General features: G+C 50.6%; 1 long non-coding RNA gene across 1 annotated transcript in view; it reads right to left on the bottom strand.

Annotated features, from left to right (window-relative positions):
• Window positions 1-6,687: 6,687 nt before the first annotated feature.
• Window positions 6,688-17,742, bottom strand: part of LOC125135809 (uncharacterized) — a 52,549-nt gene continuing 41,494 nt past the window's right edge. The window contains exons 3-4 of the long non-coding RNA XR_007137059.1: window positions 8,067-8,183; window positions 6,688-7,740 (exon numbers count right to left, since the gene is read on the bottom strand). This is a non-coding gene — a long non-coding RNA (uncharacterized LOC125135809). The remainder of the gene's footprint in view (window positions 7,741-8,066; window positions 8,184-17,742) is intronic.

The following is a 17,742-nucleotide window of genomic DNA, read 5'->3' as shown; positions in this document are numbered from 1 at the left end:
AAGCCAGTGACCCCAGATGTCCCTGGGCTCTGGGGCTCCCCAAGTCACTCCACCCTGCGGGGCCTCAGGCTCAGGCTTGGTGGCATTTCTCCAGTGCCCCACGCCTCCAGCCCCTCCCACACCCTGCAGGCTTCCCCTCCCCCCTCTACTGCAGCCCTGAGTCCCGTGTCACTTGCAAAATCCTGGCTGTTCGGCATTTCAGAAATGCCACGATGTGGATGCTCTTGCTGGGCAGGTACCTGCCAGGCGCTGCCCTCGCCTTCCAATGTGACATGTTCTTCTTCAAAAAGGCAATAAACAGGCCGCCCGGAGTGGCTGGCAGACCTTTGAGCTGTTCATTCACAGTGATAGTCAGGGTGACAGGCGTGCTGACAGCTGAGTTTTCATCTCTCAGCTGTTATGGTGACCCCCCTGGTGCCCTCTTTCTGGGGTGACCCCATCACTCACCCAGCAGAGGCAGGGGCTGCATCCTAAAACATGCTGTCTGCTCTTCACTGACTGGGAGGGGGTGAGGAAGCCTTCCTAGCAATGGGCGGCGGCGGGGGGAGGGCCCTCAGATGCCACGTAGGCTGGAGGGTGGCGAGGGTGGCGAGGGTGACGAGCTCCCATCAGGTCCCAAGCATACTCTGGCGCTCTTCCTGGAAGAAGGTTCCAAGGGGAGCCAAGCCATTGGGTGAGTCGCCTGAGGAGGAAAGGGCAGTGCTTCACTTTCTATAGATGCCCCGAGGGAGCCTGATGGCTCTAACACAAAGCCCATGAGGCTTCCTCAGACTCTGAAAGTGCCCACACTTGCCCTTGTCGTGCCTTCCACTTCCGCCTGCAGGGCCCCTCCAGCATCTGGGGACCCTGAGCACTGAATCCCCTCCCTGCCCCCTTGGCCCTTGGCTTCCCGATTGCCCTGTCTAGCCACAGGCCAGGAGACAGAGGCAGTTTCCAGAGGGGAAGCAGAGTCCCAGTGGGGTTAAGTGACATGCCTGCCATCCCAGAGGGAGCAGGTAGTGAAGGTGGGAATGAGTCTCCGCTTTCCACATGAAAGAAGTGGTTTTAAGCTCTGGTGAGTGGGAGCTCATGCATAAAATGCAGATTCCTGGGCCACAGTGGCTTTGATTCAGCAGGTCTGGCTGAGCCTCAGGCACAGATGCACCTGTTGCAGCCCGTCCACAGCCCACCTCTGGGGAAGGACCGTGATCAAGGCTCGCCTTCACATGCAGGGTTCGTCCACACCTGGCCACCCTCTCCAAGCAGCTTGTCCGCAGGAATCTCTCCCTCTGATGGCACATTCTGGCTGAACCCCCTTTGCTTGAAAGTGGTTCAAATCCCACCTCCTCCACTTACCAGCTTTGTGACACTGTCCTGATTTTCTCATCTCTCAAATGGGAAAAATACCGTGACTTGTCTCCGAGTGGTTATGAGCATGGAATGGGTTCATGTTGCAAGAAAAGGCTTGGAACAAGGCCCAGCACATAGTAAGCTCTCGATAAATATTAGCTATCATTATTATTACAACAATTTTCGCAGTTATTATCATGGAACTAATTCGAGTGTATCTGTCTTGTCTACACACTAAGATTCTAAACTCCTGAAGGGCACAGGGCTTAGCACAGGTTGGGATATTCAGTAGACACAACACTCAGTAAATACTCATTGAGTGTATAAATTAACCATCAAATGCATAAGCAATCAAATCTTACCATTAATATATGTGGAAATAGATAGTAATGATCATGGTAACAGTATTACAAAGAATAATATTATTGATCACTTGTTGATCCCTTCATACCTACCAGGATTCCCACTAAGCACTGTATTTGAATATCTCATTTACTCGTCACAGTTACTCATGGGGTGGGTGCTACTTGCAATGAGAAAATGAAGGCACAAAGAAGTTAAGCAATTTGAACTCTAAGCAATTGGGCTAGTAACTTACCCCAGATTTTCCTAAGGCAAGAGCTCATTAATGCAATAGCACAATGCTATGTGTGGCTTTTTTCTTGGTAGACTGGGAGCTTCTCCAGGGGAGTAACTGAATCTTGTTCATATTGTTCCCTAGGGGCAGGCAAAGGACTTCTTATAACTTAGCTGGCCAAGGAAATGTCCACTGGCTGTGTTTGCATGTATGAATGAGTGCATGTACGGGTGGGTGCATGAATGGATGGGTGGGTGGATGGATGGGTGGGAGAATAGATGGATGGATGAGTAGATAAATGAATGGATGGGTGGATGGGTACAGAGTGGGGTGGATGGATGGATGGATGCACAGTGGGATGGATGGTTGGATGGGTGGGTGGATGGGTGGGTTGGAGAATAGATGGATGGATGTGTGGATAAATGAATGGATGGGTGGATGGGTGCACAGTCAGATGGATGGTTGGATGGGTGGGTGGACAAGTGGGTGGGAGAATAGATGGATGGATGAATGGATAAATGAATGGACGGGTGGATGGGTGCACAGTTGGATGGATGGATGGAGGCACAGTTGGATGGATGGCTGGATTGATGGGTGAATGGATGGGTTGATGGAAGGATGAGTGGATGGATGGATGGATGGATGGATGGATGGGTGCACAGTTGGATGGGTGGGTGGAGAGCTGCGTGGGTTGGACAAGTGGGTGGATGTATCTTTTGGAGAACAGTTGGGTAAGTAAATGAGGGTTCAGATGGATGGATGGATGAGTGAATGAGTATGTGGGCAGGTAGGAGAATGAATAAGTGGAAGAACGGAAAGGTGGCACATAAATAGGCACAAAAGTACATACATAAATGAAAGAATACCCTTCCCATGTATACTTGAAGACACATGAGACAGAGAAGTGTTGGAAACAGAGGTGCATTTTCAGAGAAAAGAAGCTGAAAAATAGCCGTTGGCGGTGCTGTTCCTGGAAAGGACATGGAGGCGGGGAAGGCACATCTAGGTTACAGGAAGAGGCGTCCCCTCATTTAGCATCTTTAGTCTGAAAGGGTCCAGGGCTCCACAGTGAAGGCACTAATTGCATTTCATTAAAGCAAAATATATTTCCTAGCCCTGGAAGAGATACTTCATTAATTTAATACAGGCTCCACTGGCAGAAGGCATGGGCAGGGGCAGCTAGCCCCAGCACACCTGGACTAAGATCAGAGCTGGGAATGCTATGATTTGCCACAACACCATGGTGCTGAGCACCGGCTCTATACCAGCACCCGGGCTGGCCATTGGGTACGCAGTGGTGAATCAAGTACTGTCGCTACCTCCAGAAACTCAGTCTCAGACACACAACAAGATGGGGTATGCTCAGTTTCAGGGCCCTGGACAAGGGTGAGCAACACAGAATCTCTGATCTATGCTCTTGGGGATCCTGAGAGTGGTCTGGGTTAGAATTTAAAACTGGGGCATTTTGAACATACAAAAGGTGGTTCATGGCCCAGCCCAGATGCAGTCACCTGGGGAGAGAGTAGGAGGAGTGATTTAAGTTCATTCTTCCTCCCAGAGCAGGAATTCTATCCACAGCATGCCTGACAGGGGTGGTCACCCAGCCTCTGCTTTCATGCTCCAGTGACAGAGAGCTTACTACCAGTCAAAGCAGTCCTGCCCACATTTTGAAGTTCTGGTTGTTATTAAATTCTTTTGTATGTGGGCCCAAATGTCCCTCTTGGTTTTACTCCTTTGCCCTGCTTCAGTCTTCTGAAGACCAGCCCATCCAGTCAACTCCCTCATGGCCATGACCTGCTAGATTCAATAGAAGCCATCTTCCATCTCTCTTTTCTCCTGATAGCAGGGCCCTAGTTTTCCTCCAAGGGTGCCCTGGCTTCCCTGTGACCATCTCCCACCTCGGGAAGTGACAAAGTCTTATTTTAAATTCTGAGTTGTGGCCTTAGAGATAAGGAAATTCACTTAAAAACAAGATTTTCCTTCTTGTTCCCTCATTAAACACACAGTTCCTTCAGCCTCTCTTCATTGTCTGAGGGGTGATCCCAGCTTATTTTTTTTCTCTGGGTTGCAGAGAAGCTCGCCTGCAGCAGTGGCTATGCCAGGGCCACGGATGGCCAGCCTTACCATCCACCTCAGTCCCCTCTTAGTTGTGCCTCATCTTACACAGCATCTTTATGACAGCACTTGGCCCAGTTGAACTTCCCTTTTAAATGGGTGCTCTTTGGTGGTTTTTTTTTGCTCTCCATCTTGCTTCAGTTTAATGCCTCCTGGGGTCTGGGTCAGCAGCTTTCCCCTGCCAGCTGTGACCTAGCCGGGCCAGCTTCTACCCTGTCCCTTCTCTTCACCCAGTCTCACCCAGGGGAAAGAAACCAGGCTCTGCCTTCTCTTGAGTTCTGCTGGCAAAGATCTAACACACAGCAGATCTGGGTTGTCCACACCCTGCACGTTCCAAAAAGAGGTCTGGCCCTGGACCAGCTCCCGAGAGATCACCTCTTCATTCTTGAAATGGCCTTTCTGATGGGGTGGCTTTGGGCCATGCCAGGCAGTCTACAGAAATGAGGCGATTTATGGTGTGTGTGGCGGGGGGCTTGGGACACCTGGGACCAGTCTGACCTCTGGAGGGGCTGGAGATTGAATCAGTTGTCCGCCTGCACAACTGATGCGGTCACCAAAGCTCAGGTGAGCATCTTTGGATGCACGTGTTACTCCATGTATTAGCACAAGACTCCACTGGAGGAGGGCAAATGGAAGCTTGTGCCTGGTCTTTCTGGACTCCTCCCTGAGCTCCTTAACTCCTTGCTGACTTTAATCTGTGTCCTTTCACGGTTATAAACCATAACCATGAACAAAACCACCCCTGAGTCACACGAGTCCTAATCCTAAACTCCAGCGTGGCCTTGGGGACCCTTGAACCTGTCTGCCACCACAGGATCCACCCCGCTTTCTTACATGTGTGTACCCCCCACCCCAGCCCATGAACCCAGATCCTGGGTACCTCGATCTTCATACCAATTCTCACCATCCATGCTGCTCTCACGGCCCTTGAGCTGGCTATAACAGGCAAGGCTCCAGCTGACCATACATTTCCCCTAAACTGCCTTCTGCTTTTTTCCTTGACAAATGAGAAGCCTGAGATTCTCAGGCCAATGAGGCACACGAGGGGCCGTTAAACTCAGCACTGTGGATTTCATGCCGGAATGACAGCTCTGTTGACCGTGCTGATGGACCACTCCTGGATCTCAGATTCTGGATAGAAATCCACAGTGAGCTAAGCGGTACAAACTCCATAGAGCCTCAGAGCCACCCTGCCACCATCCCCCCACCCCAAATACTCCTCCTGTCCACTTACTGCTAACCAAACTGCCTCTCTTCACCGCAGAGCTCAGATCTCTGAACAGGTCAAAGGCCCCTGGGAGCTCCCAGTGGCACATGCGCTCACACCCCAAGCCGCGGAGGGCCAGAGATGACCTCGGCCATGTCAACATGAGGGCCCTGGGACCCCCTAAAGGAAGACAAGAACTCCCCTCTCCAGGACAGAAAGAGTGCAGAATCTTCCAAGAGCTGATTTCCTTGGCAAGATGTACAAAGACAAGGAAAACAGCCAAGTCTAAAAGCAAAGAAAATCCTTCTTGGTGACTTCATAGCTGGGCATGAGCCTGGCCCTGGCCCCACCACAGACTGGCTGGAAAGGGCAAGTGTCCTCATGACCCGTGGCCGTAAGGCGGCGGTCTCCTCCCCATCCCACCCCCACCCCTTCTCCCATGTGTCCCTAACCTCTTAGGAAGGAGAGGACCTGAAGGGGATTTGGCTGCCCTGGTTCATGGAGGTCGGGGGATATGAGAGGGGCAGATTCAGATTCTCTTTTTTAATTAAATTTTTCTGTTTTGGCAACTGGCTCAGCTTATAGAAGCAACACTGGAATCTAAATAATATTTGTGTTTTATAAAACACTTTTCCAACCATTACTCCACTTGATCTTCGTGATGATCCTGGAAACTTGGCAGAGCAGGAATTATCCCCCCCCACCCCCACTCTCTGCCCTTTTCCAAACAAGAAAAAGGATCAGAGGGATTATGTGGCCAAGAGGGCAGATTCAGACGGGAGCTAGGGTGTCTTCATGCAGGTGCCATGGTGAATACTGTCGCCAGATGTGCTGGCTCTGGGAGGAAGGGAGCTAGATGGGAAAACGAGTCCCAGACCCCTGGAGAATGGCACTGGACTCTGCTGCTGTGCAGTGGTGGCTCACGCTGTCCCCTCTGCCAGGACCCCTCTCCCTGTCTACTAGTAAGGCTCCTACTCATCCTGCAGAGCCCCACCAAAATGCCCCTCTGGATAAAAATTCCAGGGTACTTGTGGGACAGCTGGATTATGTGATTCCTAGAGCCATCACACTTCCTGGGATGACTTCGTCACCCTGGGCTGTCACTCTGGAGTTGCCATGTGCCTTCCTCCTTGGATCCTAAGCTCCGTCTTTCATCTCTGCAGCTCTAGCTCCTAGATGGGGCTTGTCCCAGAGGATGTACACTCTTTAAGATTTATTTGATGAATGTGTGAATGAATGGATGAGTGACTGAATCAATCAGTCAAATCAAGCTGCCACCCCATGCATTTATTAGCCACAAAGCAGATTTGCGATTTTCTTATATATTTATTTTTAGTTAATCAAGAAGTGCATGATCATATTTTTGCTGTAAGCGATTCAAACCCTACAGAGAAATCCCAACTCCCCTTTGTCCCCATCCCCCCAGCCATCCCCCATTCACCCCCTTCATTCCAGTACTCTCCCTGGAGGGAACCCCATCATCAGCTCAGGATGCCTCTTTCCAGAACTCTTGCTAGGCATTGACACACATTTTTAATTACATATGGAAACACAAGACTTTGTGTGTCTTTGACATAAGCGCTATCCCAATTTACGACTTATTCTGCAATATGCTTTCATCACAAGAGGATAGATCTGGGCTTCTGTCCATCTCAGAGGGCTCTCTGAGGCCTTTGTAGTTGCTGATCTGTTGGTTATTTATCTAGACTCTTCTTGAAGAACACTCAGGCTTTTCCCAAGTCTTGGCTCTGACCCAGGAAGTGGCCGTGTCACATGCAAATCATAGAGTTTCCTTTCCCTAGCAAGTACCTTCCAAATGCGCGCTAGAGCCCCAGGTAAACTTTGGTCTCCCTCTGCCGTGAGGCCTGGGCTCCAGCCACCCTGGTGGTTTATGGATGACCAGGATCTTCAAGGGTCCAAGGGCATTTAGTCCAACCTTCATCTGAGGTCTATTGCCATTTTTACAACACCCTGAGCCACCACTTGCGCAGCCCGGGAAGGACACACTCATCACCTCCCACGGCAAAGTCACTTCGCAGCAGGGCAAACAGGGTGTGCGTTCAGACATGCTTGGTTTGGGGGCACTGGGAACTTGGGGGCCCAGCCTCAGATCCCTGTTCTGGATGAGGGGGCTGCCAGCCCCTGCCTCCACAGCCGCTGGGAGGCCTGAAGGAAATGAAATGCCCACCGTGCCTCGCCCGGGGCCAGCTCTTCACAGCTGCATCACCACCAGCTGCTGGACCCCACGGCCCTCCCAGTGAGGGCCAGCTTAGCCCCACCCTTCCTGGCCTGTCCTGCTTCTCAGCCACTTGTCCTCATCTTCCGCCTGCTGATGGCAGGTCACAGCGGAGCAACAGTTTTCTGGGATGTGAGGAGATGCGAACGTCGTGTTTCCTTATGTAAGACGGGGTTAGAAATTCACCTGCTACCCAAGTCGCTGATGGTTAGTGTTCCGGGATCCAGAAAGATCTGTACCAGGGCCAGCTCCTCCTCCTCCGCTCCTCCAGGTGGACTTGAGCCGAGGTTGGAGGAAAAGAGGACAGATCAGCAAAGGACCTGCCAGGGCCCGGGTGCAGACTCCCACCCCTAAGGCCCCAACTCAGCACAGGGGACTCTGGAGTCACCTGAGGAGCTGACACAGCAGGAGGAGGGGGCCAGGACGAAGGGGAAGGAAGTGCCTGTTCCCCCTGGAAGGACAAGCCCCTCCAGGGCGGGGAAGGAAGGTCAGGTTGGTTGACTTGACCTTCCCTTGTTTCCTGTGTGATGCTGGGCACATCACTCACTGTCTCTGGTCTTGGTTTTCTCAGCCATGAGATGGGAACAGGGCTGTTCTCTCACCAGCTGTCGCCGCAGCGTGGGTAAAGCTCTCGGTGACATCTAAAGTCTAAAGCGTCAGACAGGTGCCAGGCCTCCCTTCCAAATACCCTCTCAGGCTGGGAGAAACAGGTTCACAGCCTGCAAAAGACCCAGGTGAAGAGGCAGGAACTCAGGCAGGAGATAAGGAGAGGAGACACCGGGTAAGTGACAGGACTAAGGGGAGGGACAGAACGGGGACAGGCGGAAGAAAGAGCCAGGGGCTTTCCAAAGCCCCTTTCTACTCTTCTCCTCCTTTCATTGCTGTTCATGGCAATCCTGGGCCCCCGGGGCCTGGGCTGATCTCTGGTGGTGTATGTCTGTAGAAGCCAGCAGGGGTCCCCCCATCCCCAATCCTGCGGCAGGTAGGCTGGCCCCGCGGGCAGCCAACTGCACCTGCTGCCCAGGACTTGGAAGCAGAGGCGCTGGCCACAGCATCATGATCCTCCCCCAGGGGGAGAGGCCCCTCCACTCCGCCTCACCCTGACCCACAAACCCACCACCTCGTCCTCCCAGTGCCCTGGCTCCTGGGAGAGGCCCAGAAACCCCCACCCCACCCTGAGTTTCAGGCCAAGGCTGTCCTGAGGAGCAGGGGACATGAGACAGAGAGGCACCGAGAGAGGCAGAGGGATAGAGAGACAGAGGGATAAGAGATGCGCTGGGGGATGGGTGAGTACTCAAGAGAAAAAGAAAGAGAGACCCAGAGATGCAGAAAGGAAAAAAGAGACCCGGAAAGACAGAAATATTGAGGAGCAGAGCCAGGACCCAGAGCAGAAAGTCTAAGATTCATCTGTGGGATGTTACGAAATGTTTGGGGCCCGGGGGCGGGGGGATGGTTCTGTTGTCACACAGGTCAGGTGGAAAGCAGGGGGTAAAACAGGACCCAGAAAGGCTTGTCTTCTGCAACCAGAAGGGCTGTGCCTATGACGTGCTGAGGTGGGTGTTGTGAAGCTCTGGGGGGCACGGGGAGGGGGCTCTAGGGTTCCCCAGGGAATGTCACCACCACCGCCACCACCAGGGACAAGCATGACCAAAACCCAGCACCGTGAGATGACTCAGAGGTTCAGAGGCAAACATGACACAGAGAGACGGAGGCTTAGAGACGAAGGGACAGGCAGACAGACAGAAGGATTCAGCGAGACAGACACAAAGAAAGAGAGCAGGGACCCAGGGAGGGACAGAGAAACACACAACACAGTGATGCAGAGTTCAAGGCCAGGAGCGGCAGGGCCAAAGACACGCATGAAGGCAGATGCAGAAAGAGAGGGGCTGGAGGCATAATAAAAGAGAGACAGAGACCAAAGAGCAAGAAGTGGTGGGCAGTGCCACCCCGAATTTAACCCTGGAAGGGCTCTTGCTTGTTCTGAAATGCAGAGCCCAGCAGGGTCGCCCCTCCTGCCACTGCCAGGGAACACCTCCTCTCTCAGCGGGCAACACAGAGTCCGCCAGAACTAGAGGACAAACTCCCTGGGGAAAGACACTTAACCTGCCACAAAACACGTCCAGCAGCCCCTAGGAGGAAGGCTGAAAAAGACATCAACCTCGCGGCAGACCAAAGGCCACAGCAGGAGCCCTGTGTCTGACTGTTTCCTGCTTCTGCAAAACAAGACAATGCATCAAGAGTTGCCACTGTGGCTCTGGCTTACCTCTCGGAGGGCAAGGCTGAAATAAAGCTCCGAGAATTAAGTGAACTGATTTGAAATGATTTGCTGTTCATTTTATGGGTTACACGAGCTTTCGAGACGAGAGGTGGACCAGGCGACTCTGGAGACTGTATTTCACAGGTGTTAATGCCGACTCAACCCAATGGGCCACCAGCTCTTTTAATCCCTTTGAATCTGTGCCTGTTCTGAGACAGAGAAGCCCTAGGGGATTTCTGTGGACACACTCAAGTCCCCACCACAGCAGATCTGTTTGGATCTTTGTCCCTGGCAGCCCTCCTCGTCTCAGGGTGGGGTCCAAGCAAGAAGTTCCAGAAGTCTGCTGACCTGGGGTGATGGTTCATGGGGTCACATGGCTGCTCCTCTCGTGAGACCTTCTCAAAGAACAGATGTGAGTGGGGCTCTTCCCCTGCTCAGATGCCTTCCATGGCTACTGTGTGCCACACTGCCTGCCTGATCACTTCTTAGCCCTAGGGAGACATGGCAGCAGAATTCTTCTCTGTCTACTGTTCTCTTATGTACTCTGAGGCCAGCATCTCCTGCATTCTCAATAAACTCTGGATCTTTCTCTGCTTTGGCCTCACATTCTCTGTTATGGATTGACTTGTGTACTGCCCCCCCCCCCCCCCCACAAATTCACCTGTTATGTCCTAAATCCCAGACCTTCAGAATGATACTGTATTGGAGATATGATCTTTCCAAAGGTAATTAGGTTAAAAATAATGTCATTAGGGTGGGTCCTTATCCAATAGGAGTGGTGTCCTTATAAGAAAAGGCAATTTGCATCCTTTCTTCATAGACCTTAGAAGGAACCAACCCTGCCAACACCTTGGTTTTAGCCTTCTGGCCCCAAGAACTATAAAGTCTGTAAATTCCTATTGTGTGAGCCACGGTCTGTGGTCCTTTGTTACAAAAGCCAACTCTGACCTCTGATCCCCAGCTGAGATGTACCCCATGCTGCATCTCACTCCATGATCCACTCTTACCCAACATTTACCCAACAGACTCTTGACATAACCATCCGCAGCTCCCATGCAGTGCTGGTCAATAGTGAAAGGCACATCATTGAAGGGTCTGTAATATTCTGCTCCTCTTTCCTGCCCTCTTGGAGGAAAGAAGACTCCAACGCCTCCACCCCATGGAGGCAGCGCCCCATCCAGCCAGGCCACCATAGTATGCTAGAGGAACTTGAGTAGCTTGCTCAGAATCAAACTCATGATTTCCTTCCCTTCCTCATTCTGTCTCCACATCCCCAATCTAGATTAATGGTGTGAGCAGGCTACCAGTTTTCAATGAAGAGAGCGAGGGGTTTCCCGGTCCCCCTCCTCCCTCAGTCCCCATACCCCATAGGTCATTCGTTCCAGTCTGTTCTCCTGAAGAAACTTCTCTCATGCCTGTTTTCTTATTTCCACTGCCCCTGGTCAATGCCTAAGTCTGGGTCTTATCATCTCATGCTTGCTCCTTTCAAAGCTCCTGGCTGGTTTCCCCACCGTCAGTCTTTCTCCTTCTCCAACCCACACTCTTGCCTCTGTTGAGCTAAGCATGGCACTGCCTTGCTCAGAAGCCCCGGTGGCTGATGAAATCTAAGCCCCTGAACTTACCCCTCACCACCTCATGCTCTACCCATCATCCATCTCTTCCCCACTCTACTACCACACTCTATCCCAGACACGCCAGAACCGTCTCACCTTCAAGCCATTGCACAAGATGTTCCTTCTGCCTGGGATGTACTTTCAGCCCCCAACTTTGCTTCTGCCTCACTTTGCTCAGACCTCTGTGTTAGCACTAACAAAATTATGTTGTCCTTTGTCTGTTTCTCTTCCATCAGCCTGGAAACCCCTTGAGATATGAACCCAGTGCCAATCTCTCTAAACATTTGTTGAGTGATACATGGATGGACGCATGGATAGATGCATCAGTGGATGGATGGATGGGTGGATGGATGGACAGACAAGTGGATGGATACACGTGGATGAATGCATGGACCGATGGAAGGAAGGATGGATGGATGCATGGATAGACAGATAGTTGGATGGATGAATACATGGGCAGATGGATGGATGGATGGATGGATGGATGGATGGATGGACAATCATATCAATACCGGGCTGCAGACTGGATTCCTAGGGCTGATCACCAGCCCTGCAGCTGCCAAGAAGAGGAAGGAACTGCAGCTCAGCTGCAGAGTCCAATTTCCCGCCTCCAAGCCTGAGCTCAGCTTCTTCCAGCTATTAACTCACTAATGAACAGGAGTTCACAATCTGGGGTCTCTGAGACTGCAAATGTAGACAGAATTCAGAGGTAAGCATGAACTTGGATGGGAAAAATGATGTCTTAGGCAACAAACCACAGCAATGTTAGTAGGACTTTGAAACCAAGAAAAATCACAGATTTTTGTATCATATTATAGTTGGCAGAGAGATCTCAAAATATCATTTATGCTCATCCCTCCTTTGATAATATGATTTTTATCAGATCCTGTTAGATCTTATCATTAATGAGCTGAAAAAGAAGTACATAGGGTACTAGAGCAAAAATTGGTTTTTACAATATTTTGATAAGTTTATTCCAATATCATCGGTTTTAAAAATACTTCTCTGTATTTTATTGTATGCACTTATAAATGTTACTCAGAGAAGGGGTCCATTGCTTCACCACATCATACCCCGAGGTCCATGGACAGAGATGGGGAAGAATGCCTACATCGTAGCAAAAGCGCCGTCAGCTGGAGAGCGCTGGCCTCCTCTTGAGGCCACTCCTCATCTCTGGGCAGCCTGCAGCCAATGACTGTGCCTGTGGAACACTCTGAGAGCCTCCCCAGCTCAGGGGCTCCCACAGGACAGGTTGGGGTCTCTGTTTCATCTTGATCAGCGTTCAGCTTCTTTTCCTGCCCTATCCTGCTGCTGGACAATGGAGGCTGAAGGACCAAGGGGTCTCCAAGCCAAATCCATCACCAAGTTAAAGATGGCATCGGTTACACACAAGCACACGGCCTGCCTGTGACATAGGATGGGCGCAACAAGCCACGGACACTGGACCATAATCTGGTGAAGCCCACAGACCCCTTCTCAGAAGAGTGTTTGTAAACGCACAAAATGAAGTGCAGAGAAATAGGGTCTGGGCTTTGGATGAGCTGCCAGTGGCCACGGGATAGAACCCCTACATCACAAGGGCCTGGAGCCGGGAAGGCGGGGGTGATGTGTCCCATCTGACAGACAAAGGAGACAGGTGGAGACTCTTAACAGCCTCCAGCATCCTCGCTTCCCTTCTTTTTAGTAACAGAATCATCGCTCTCCCTTAAATTTGAACGGTGAACACTGCCACCCTGACGTGGCCTGCATTCCCTTGCCGGCACTGCCATGTACCACAGACCGAGTAGCTTAAGTAACAGAAACTTCCTTTCCCACAAGTTTGGAAGGCAGAAGTGCCAGACCAAGGTGCATGCAGGGTTGATGTCCCCTGAGGCCTCGTCTTCTCGCTGTGTCCTTAGAGGGTCTTCCTTCTGTGTGTCTGTGTCCTAATCTCCTCTTTAGGAAGGAGGCAAAGGACCAGGGCCCACTCCAGTGGCCTCATTTTAATCAATCACCTCTGTAAAGACCCAGCCTCCAAATACAGTCACATTGTGAGGTACTGGGGGCTGGGACCTCAACATAAGAATTTAGGGGGATCTAATTCAGCCCCTAACAAACCTAGATTCCCCACCACCCTTGAAAGCCACGTGACTAAGTTCAGTTCCCATGGGCTACGTGCAGAAGTGTGTGGACAGCTTCTGGGTCAGTTCCCTAAAGGCAAACGCATTCACCTATCTTTGAGTTTCCCCTCCCAGCGGCTCTGGAGCAGCCGCCGTGGACACAGGTGGGAGTCATGGGTTAGGATGGTAGGTTGACTGCTAACCTGGGCCCACGGACAAGCTCACAAAGCACAGCTGTCTGTCCATCTGGATGGTATCTGTAATAACCAGAGAATCTGCATGGCCTCTACCATAATCAGCATTTATTTCATTTCTCTGGCTGAGAGTCACATAAGGCCTCTTATTGCTTGATAACACTGGCATCTTGTCACTTCCATCCATCTGCCATTGGCCATGGCAAGTCAAGTCACCAAGCCTTAAGTCATGGTGCAGGGAGGTACCTAGTACCTCTAGTGGGGCAGGTGAAAGGACACATGGCGAAGGGGACAGTTACAGAAAGAGGTGATGAGGTGGGCCAATAATTCACCAGGTTTGCCTACATGCAGACACTGATATGAGAAAGCATGAAACCTCTGTCACATGTAAGCCACAGTCTTTTGGGACTCTGTGTTCAGCCTCTAGACCCAGTGTATTCTCATCAGAGCAGCCAACATCAGGGAGCATAAAGAGTAAGCCTGTGGTCCAGAGCCAGAGAAACCGGAACTCATCCCATGTCCATCACCATGTCCAAGAGGCAGCTGGGATGAGAAATCGGGCCAGGCTGAGAAAGCCAAAAGCTAAGGAAGAGGGGAAGGATCCCTTCAAGTGGGCTTGTTGGTACTGTGAAGCAGTTGGGAAGGAGAGGGGGGGTAGAAAGGGGAGTCAGCCTGGTTATGGGACCACCGGGAGAGAGGGGAGGAGAGAGGGGTCTGCATTAACCTGTGCATTCAACAAGCATGGATGGAGTGCCCACCACGTGCAGGTGCTTCCCTAGGTGGGAGAGACACAGAGGATAAAGTCCCCGCCACTATGGACTTTACAACAGAGGCATGCGAGTGAGAGAGCATCTTGCCTCCAGAGGACAGCCGCCCTTGTACACCCGCACACCCGGAGGAGGGGGGGGGCGCGCGGGGGGTGTGTGTGTGTGTGCTGCCCAGAGCACACCTGAGACACGGGCAGCTATGGAGACACTGACGTCTCTCAGCCCACAGGTATACAGGAAGCAGACATTTTAAAATTTTATTTATTTATTTATTTATTTATTTATTTATTTATTTATTTATTTATTCTGCTTTTTAGGGCCGCACCCACAGCATAGGGAAGTTCCCAGGCTAGGGGTCAAATCGGAGTTGCAGATGCCAGCCTACACCACAGCCCCAGCAACGTGGGATCTGAGCCATATCTGTGACCTACACCACAGCTCAGGGCAATGCAATAGGAAGTGGGGTGAAGATGGGGTTTAAAAGAGGAGGAGGCATCAGCCCCGACCACCTTGAGAGAGGAATGGAGATTTGTTCTCTGAAGAGGATAAAACAGAAGATCGCTGGGCGGAGGGACACTGGGGAGAATTCAGGGGTAGATTAAGAAGACTTTGTGTAAGGAAGGTTGGGGTCCCTAGGTCACCTGGCTTGCAGGGCCCTGGCAACCGCCATTTATCCTCCTGTAGGGGATACGGAGTTTGAGGATCCAGAGAGAAATCAATTGAAAGTACGCAGATGAAACAACCTGACCAATCACAGCAAAGATCATGGTAGACAAGCCCCTCCTACTGGCTCCAAGGGCCAATCAGCTTGTTAGTTCCCACTCCGAGTGCGTGGCCAGCCAGTGGTCTGCAGGCCTTTGACTGAGGCCAAAACAAACAGGAAAAGGTCAAGTCGGAGAAAACAGAGGCTACACAGGGTGAAGAAAGCTTGAAAACCACACACATCCGAGCTATTATGAATATCCTTAGAATGATGAGGAAAATAACAGGAGTTCCTGCTGTGGCTCAGTGATAAGGAGCCCGACTAGTATCCATGAGGACCCAGGTTCTATCCCGGCCCCGCTCATTGGGTTAAGGATCCAGCATGAGCTGTGGTGTAGGTAGCAGAAGAAGCGCAGATCTCATGTTGCTGCGGCTGCGGTGCAGGCCGGCAGCTGTAGCTCCAATTCAACCCCTAGCCTGGAAACTTCCATATGTTGCCCAGTGATGCCCTAAAAAAAAAAAAAAAAAAAAAAAAAAAAAAAAAAAAAATTAAAATAAAATAGGAGTTCCCATTTCAGCGGTTACCATTCAGCGATAATGAACCCAACTAGTATCCATGAGGACGTGAGCTCAATCTCTGACCTCGCTCAGTGGATTAAGGATCCGGTGTTGCCATGAGCTGTGGTGTAGGTCGGTCATGGCTCAGTCATGACTCAGATCTGGCGTTGCTGTGGCTGTGGCTTAAGCTGGCAGCTATAGCTCTGATTTGACCCCTAGCCTGGGAACTTCATGTGCTGCAAGTGCAGCACTAAAAAGCCAAAAAAAAAAAAAAAAAGGGAAAATGATAGCAATGCCAGTACAAATACTAGATTGACCCTTGACCAAAGCTCTGAGGCAGATGTATTGGGTATACTGGAGTTCCCGCAAAAAGATACTTTTCACCCCTAAATTGCAGTACCTGGAAATGTCACCTTGTTTGGAAATAGGGTCTTTGTAGATGGAACCAAGTTAAGGTGACCCAGACCCAGGAGACACAGGGAACTAAATGCTAAGAGAAAAACAAACAAACATAGAACTGCTACAAATACTCCAGACTGACTTACAGACAAACCAGCCACCTGGCTGGATCCCTTGCTAGCAGGCATTCTTATTAAAGAAATTTCTGAGCCTATTTATATTGCTGGAAACTCAACTGTGCTCCAGACTAGAGCCTCCTTACCTATCCTTTGGATTTTTAATTCTTTTCTTTTTTTTCATGTACTTTTTTTTTTTTTTTTTGGTTACAGTGTATGATGGATGTATATGAAAAAAAAAATGTATCCTTGGGAAAACAATTACAGTTTGTTACTTTGAAAAAAAAAGTACCTTTGGGAAATCAATTACAGATTGTTAATTCGAATATAAAAACAAAACTTCATGCAGAAACAGAGGAGGGATGTGTCTACAAGCCAAGAATTGTCTGCAGCCCCTAGACACTAGGAGGAGACAGGGAACAGATTCTACCCCCCAACCCCAGGGAGGGACCCACCTGGCTCACACCTTGATTTCTGACCTCTGGGCTCCCAAAATGAGAGAATAAATTCCTGTGGACTTAAGCTACCCAGTTCATGGCATTGTGTTACAGCAGCCTTAGATAACAAACATAGTACATACTTTTGTTTAAATCACATTTTAGGAGTTCCCACTGTGGCTCAGTGGGTTCAGAACCCTACATAGTGTCCCTGAGGATGCAGATTTGATTCCTGGCTTCTCTCTGTGGGTCAAGGATATGGCATTGCCACAAATTGCAATGTAGGTCATAGTTGAGGTTCAGATCCCGAATTGCTGTGGCTGTGGCATAGGCCAGCAGCTGCAGCTCCGATTCACCCCCTAGCCAGGAACTTCCATATGCCAGAGGTATGGCCGTAAAAAGAAAAAATAAATACATCAATCTCATTTTATGGATGAAAAAACTTATGCCCAGAGAGGTGGCATACCTTCCCAGAATAATACAGCTGGTAAGTGGAGCCAGGCTTTGTATCCAGGCAACCCGGCTCCAGAGCCACTAAGACGGACATGCATTCCTGAAACAAGAACAGGGTGCTATTTTTAAGAATAAGGAAGATCCAGGGGGAAAAGATGCTTGGAAATAAAAATGAGAGCCCTCATGGAAATTCAACAGAATGCAGGGGAGGGTGAACTTAAGGAGATGGCCCAGAAAAAAGAGGAAAAGGTCAAGAAACTAAAAATAAGAAAGGAGGAGCTTCAATATCCAAACAACAGGAGAGAGAGAGAGGACCAGAGAAAACAGAAAGCGAGAATCGGGAAAGAGAGAGGAGAAACTGACAGACACGAGGTTCCCGATTGAAAGGGCCCCGGCCCAGCAATGGAACGAAGCCGCGCTGAGACCCAGCACGCTGGGGACAATTCAGGATGCAAGGGGCAAAGAGAAGGTGTGAAAAGACAGAAAAGGATAAAAATCCAGTGGCAACAGGAGCCAGGAATAATGAGAAACACCTTCAAGATTCCGAAGAGACGTCATCTCCCGCGTAGAAGCAGGTAGCTGGTAGACCATCAGTTAAGTTCATTGCCAGGGAGAGGATCAGAAGTGCAAGGTCTCAGAGTGTCCGCCTCTGAGCCAGTGTCCAAGATGCCCCCCTGCCCTCC

Source organism: Phacochoerus africanus, chromosome 9, assembly GCF_016906955.1.
Source record: "Phacochoerus africanus isolate WHEZ1 chromosome 9, ROS_Pafr_v1, whole genome shotgun sequence".
In the NCBI taxonomy this organism is placed as follows: Eukaryota; Metazoa; Chordata; class Mammalia; order Artiodactyla; family Suidae; genus Phacochoerus; species Phacochoerus africanus.
Note: the sequence above shows the minus strand (reverse complement) of the source record. Positions and strands in the feature narration are given on the sequence as shown.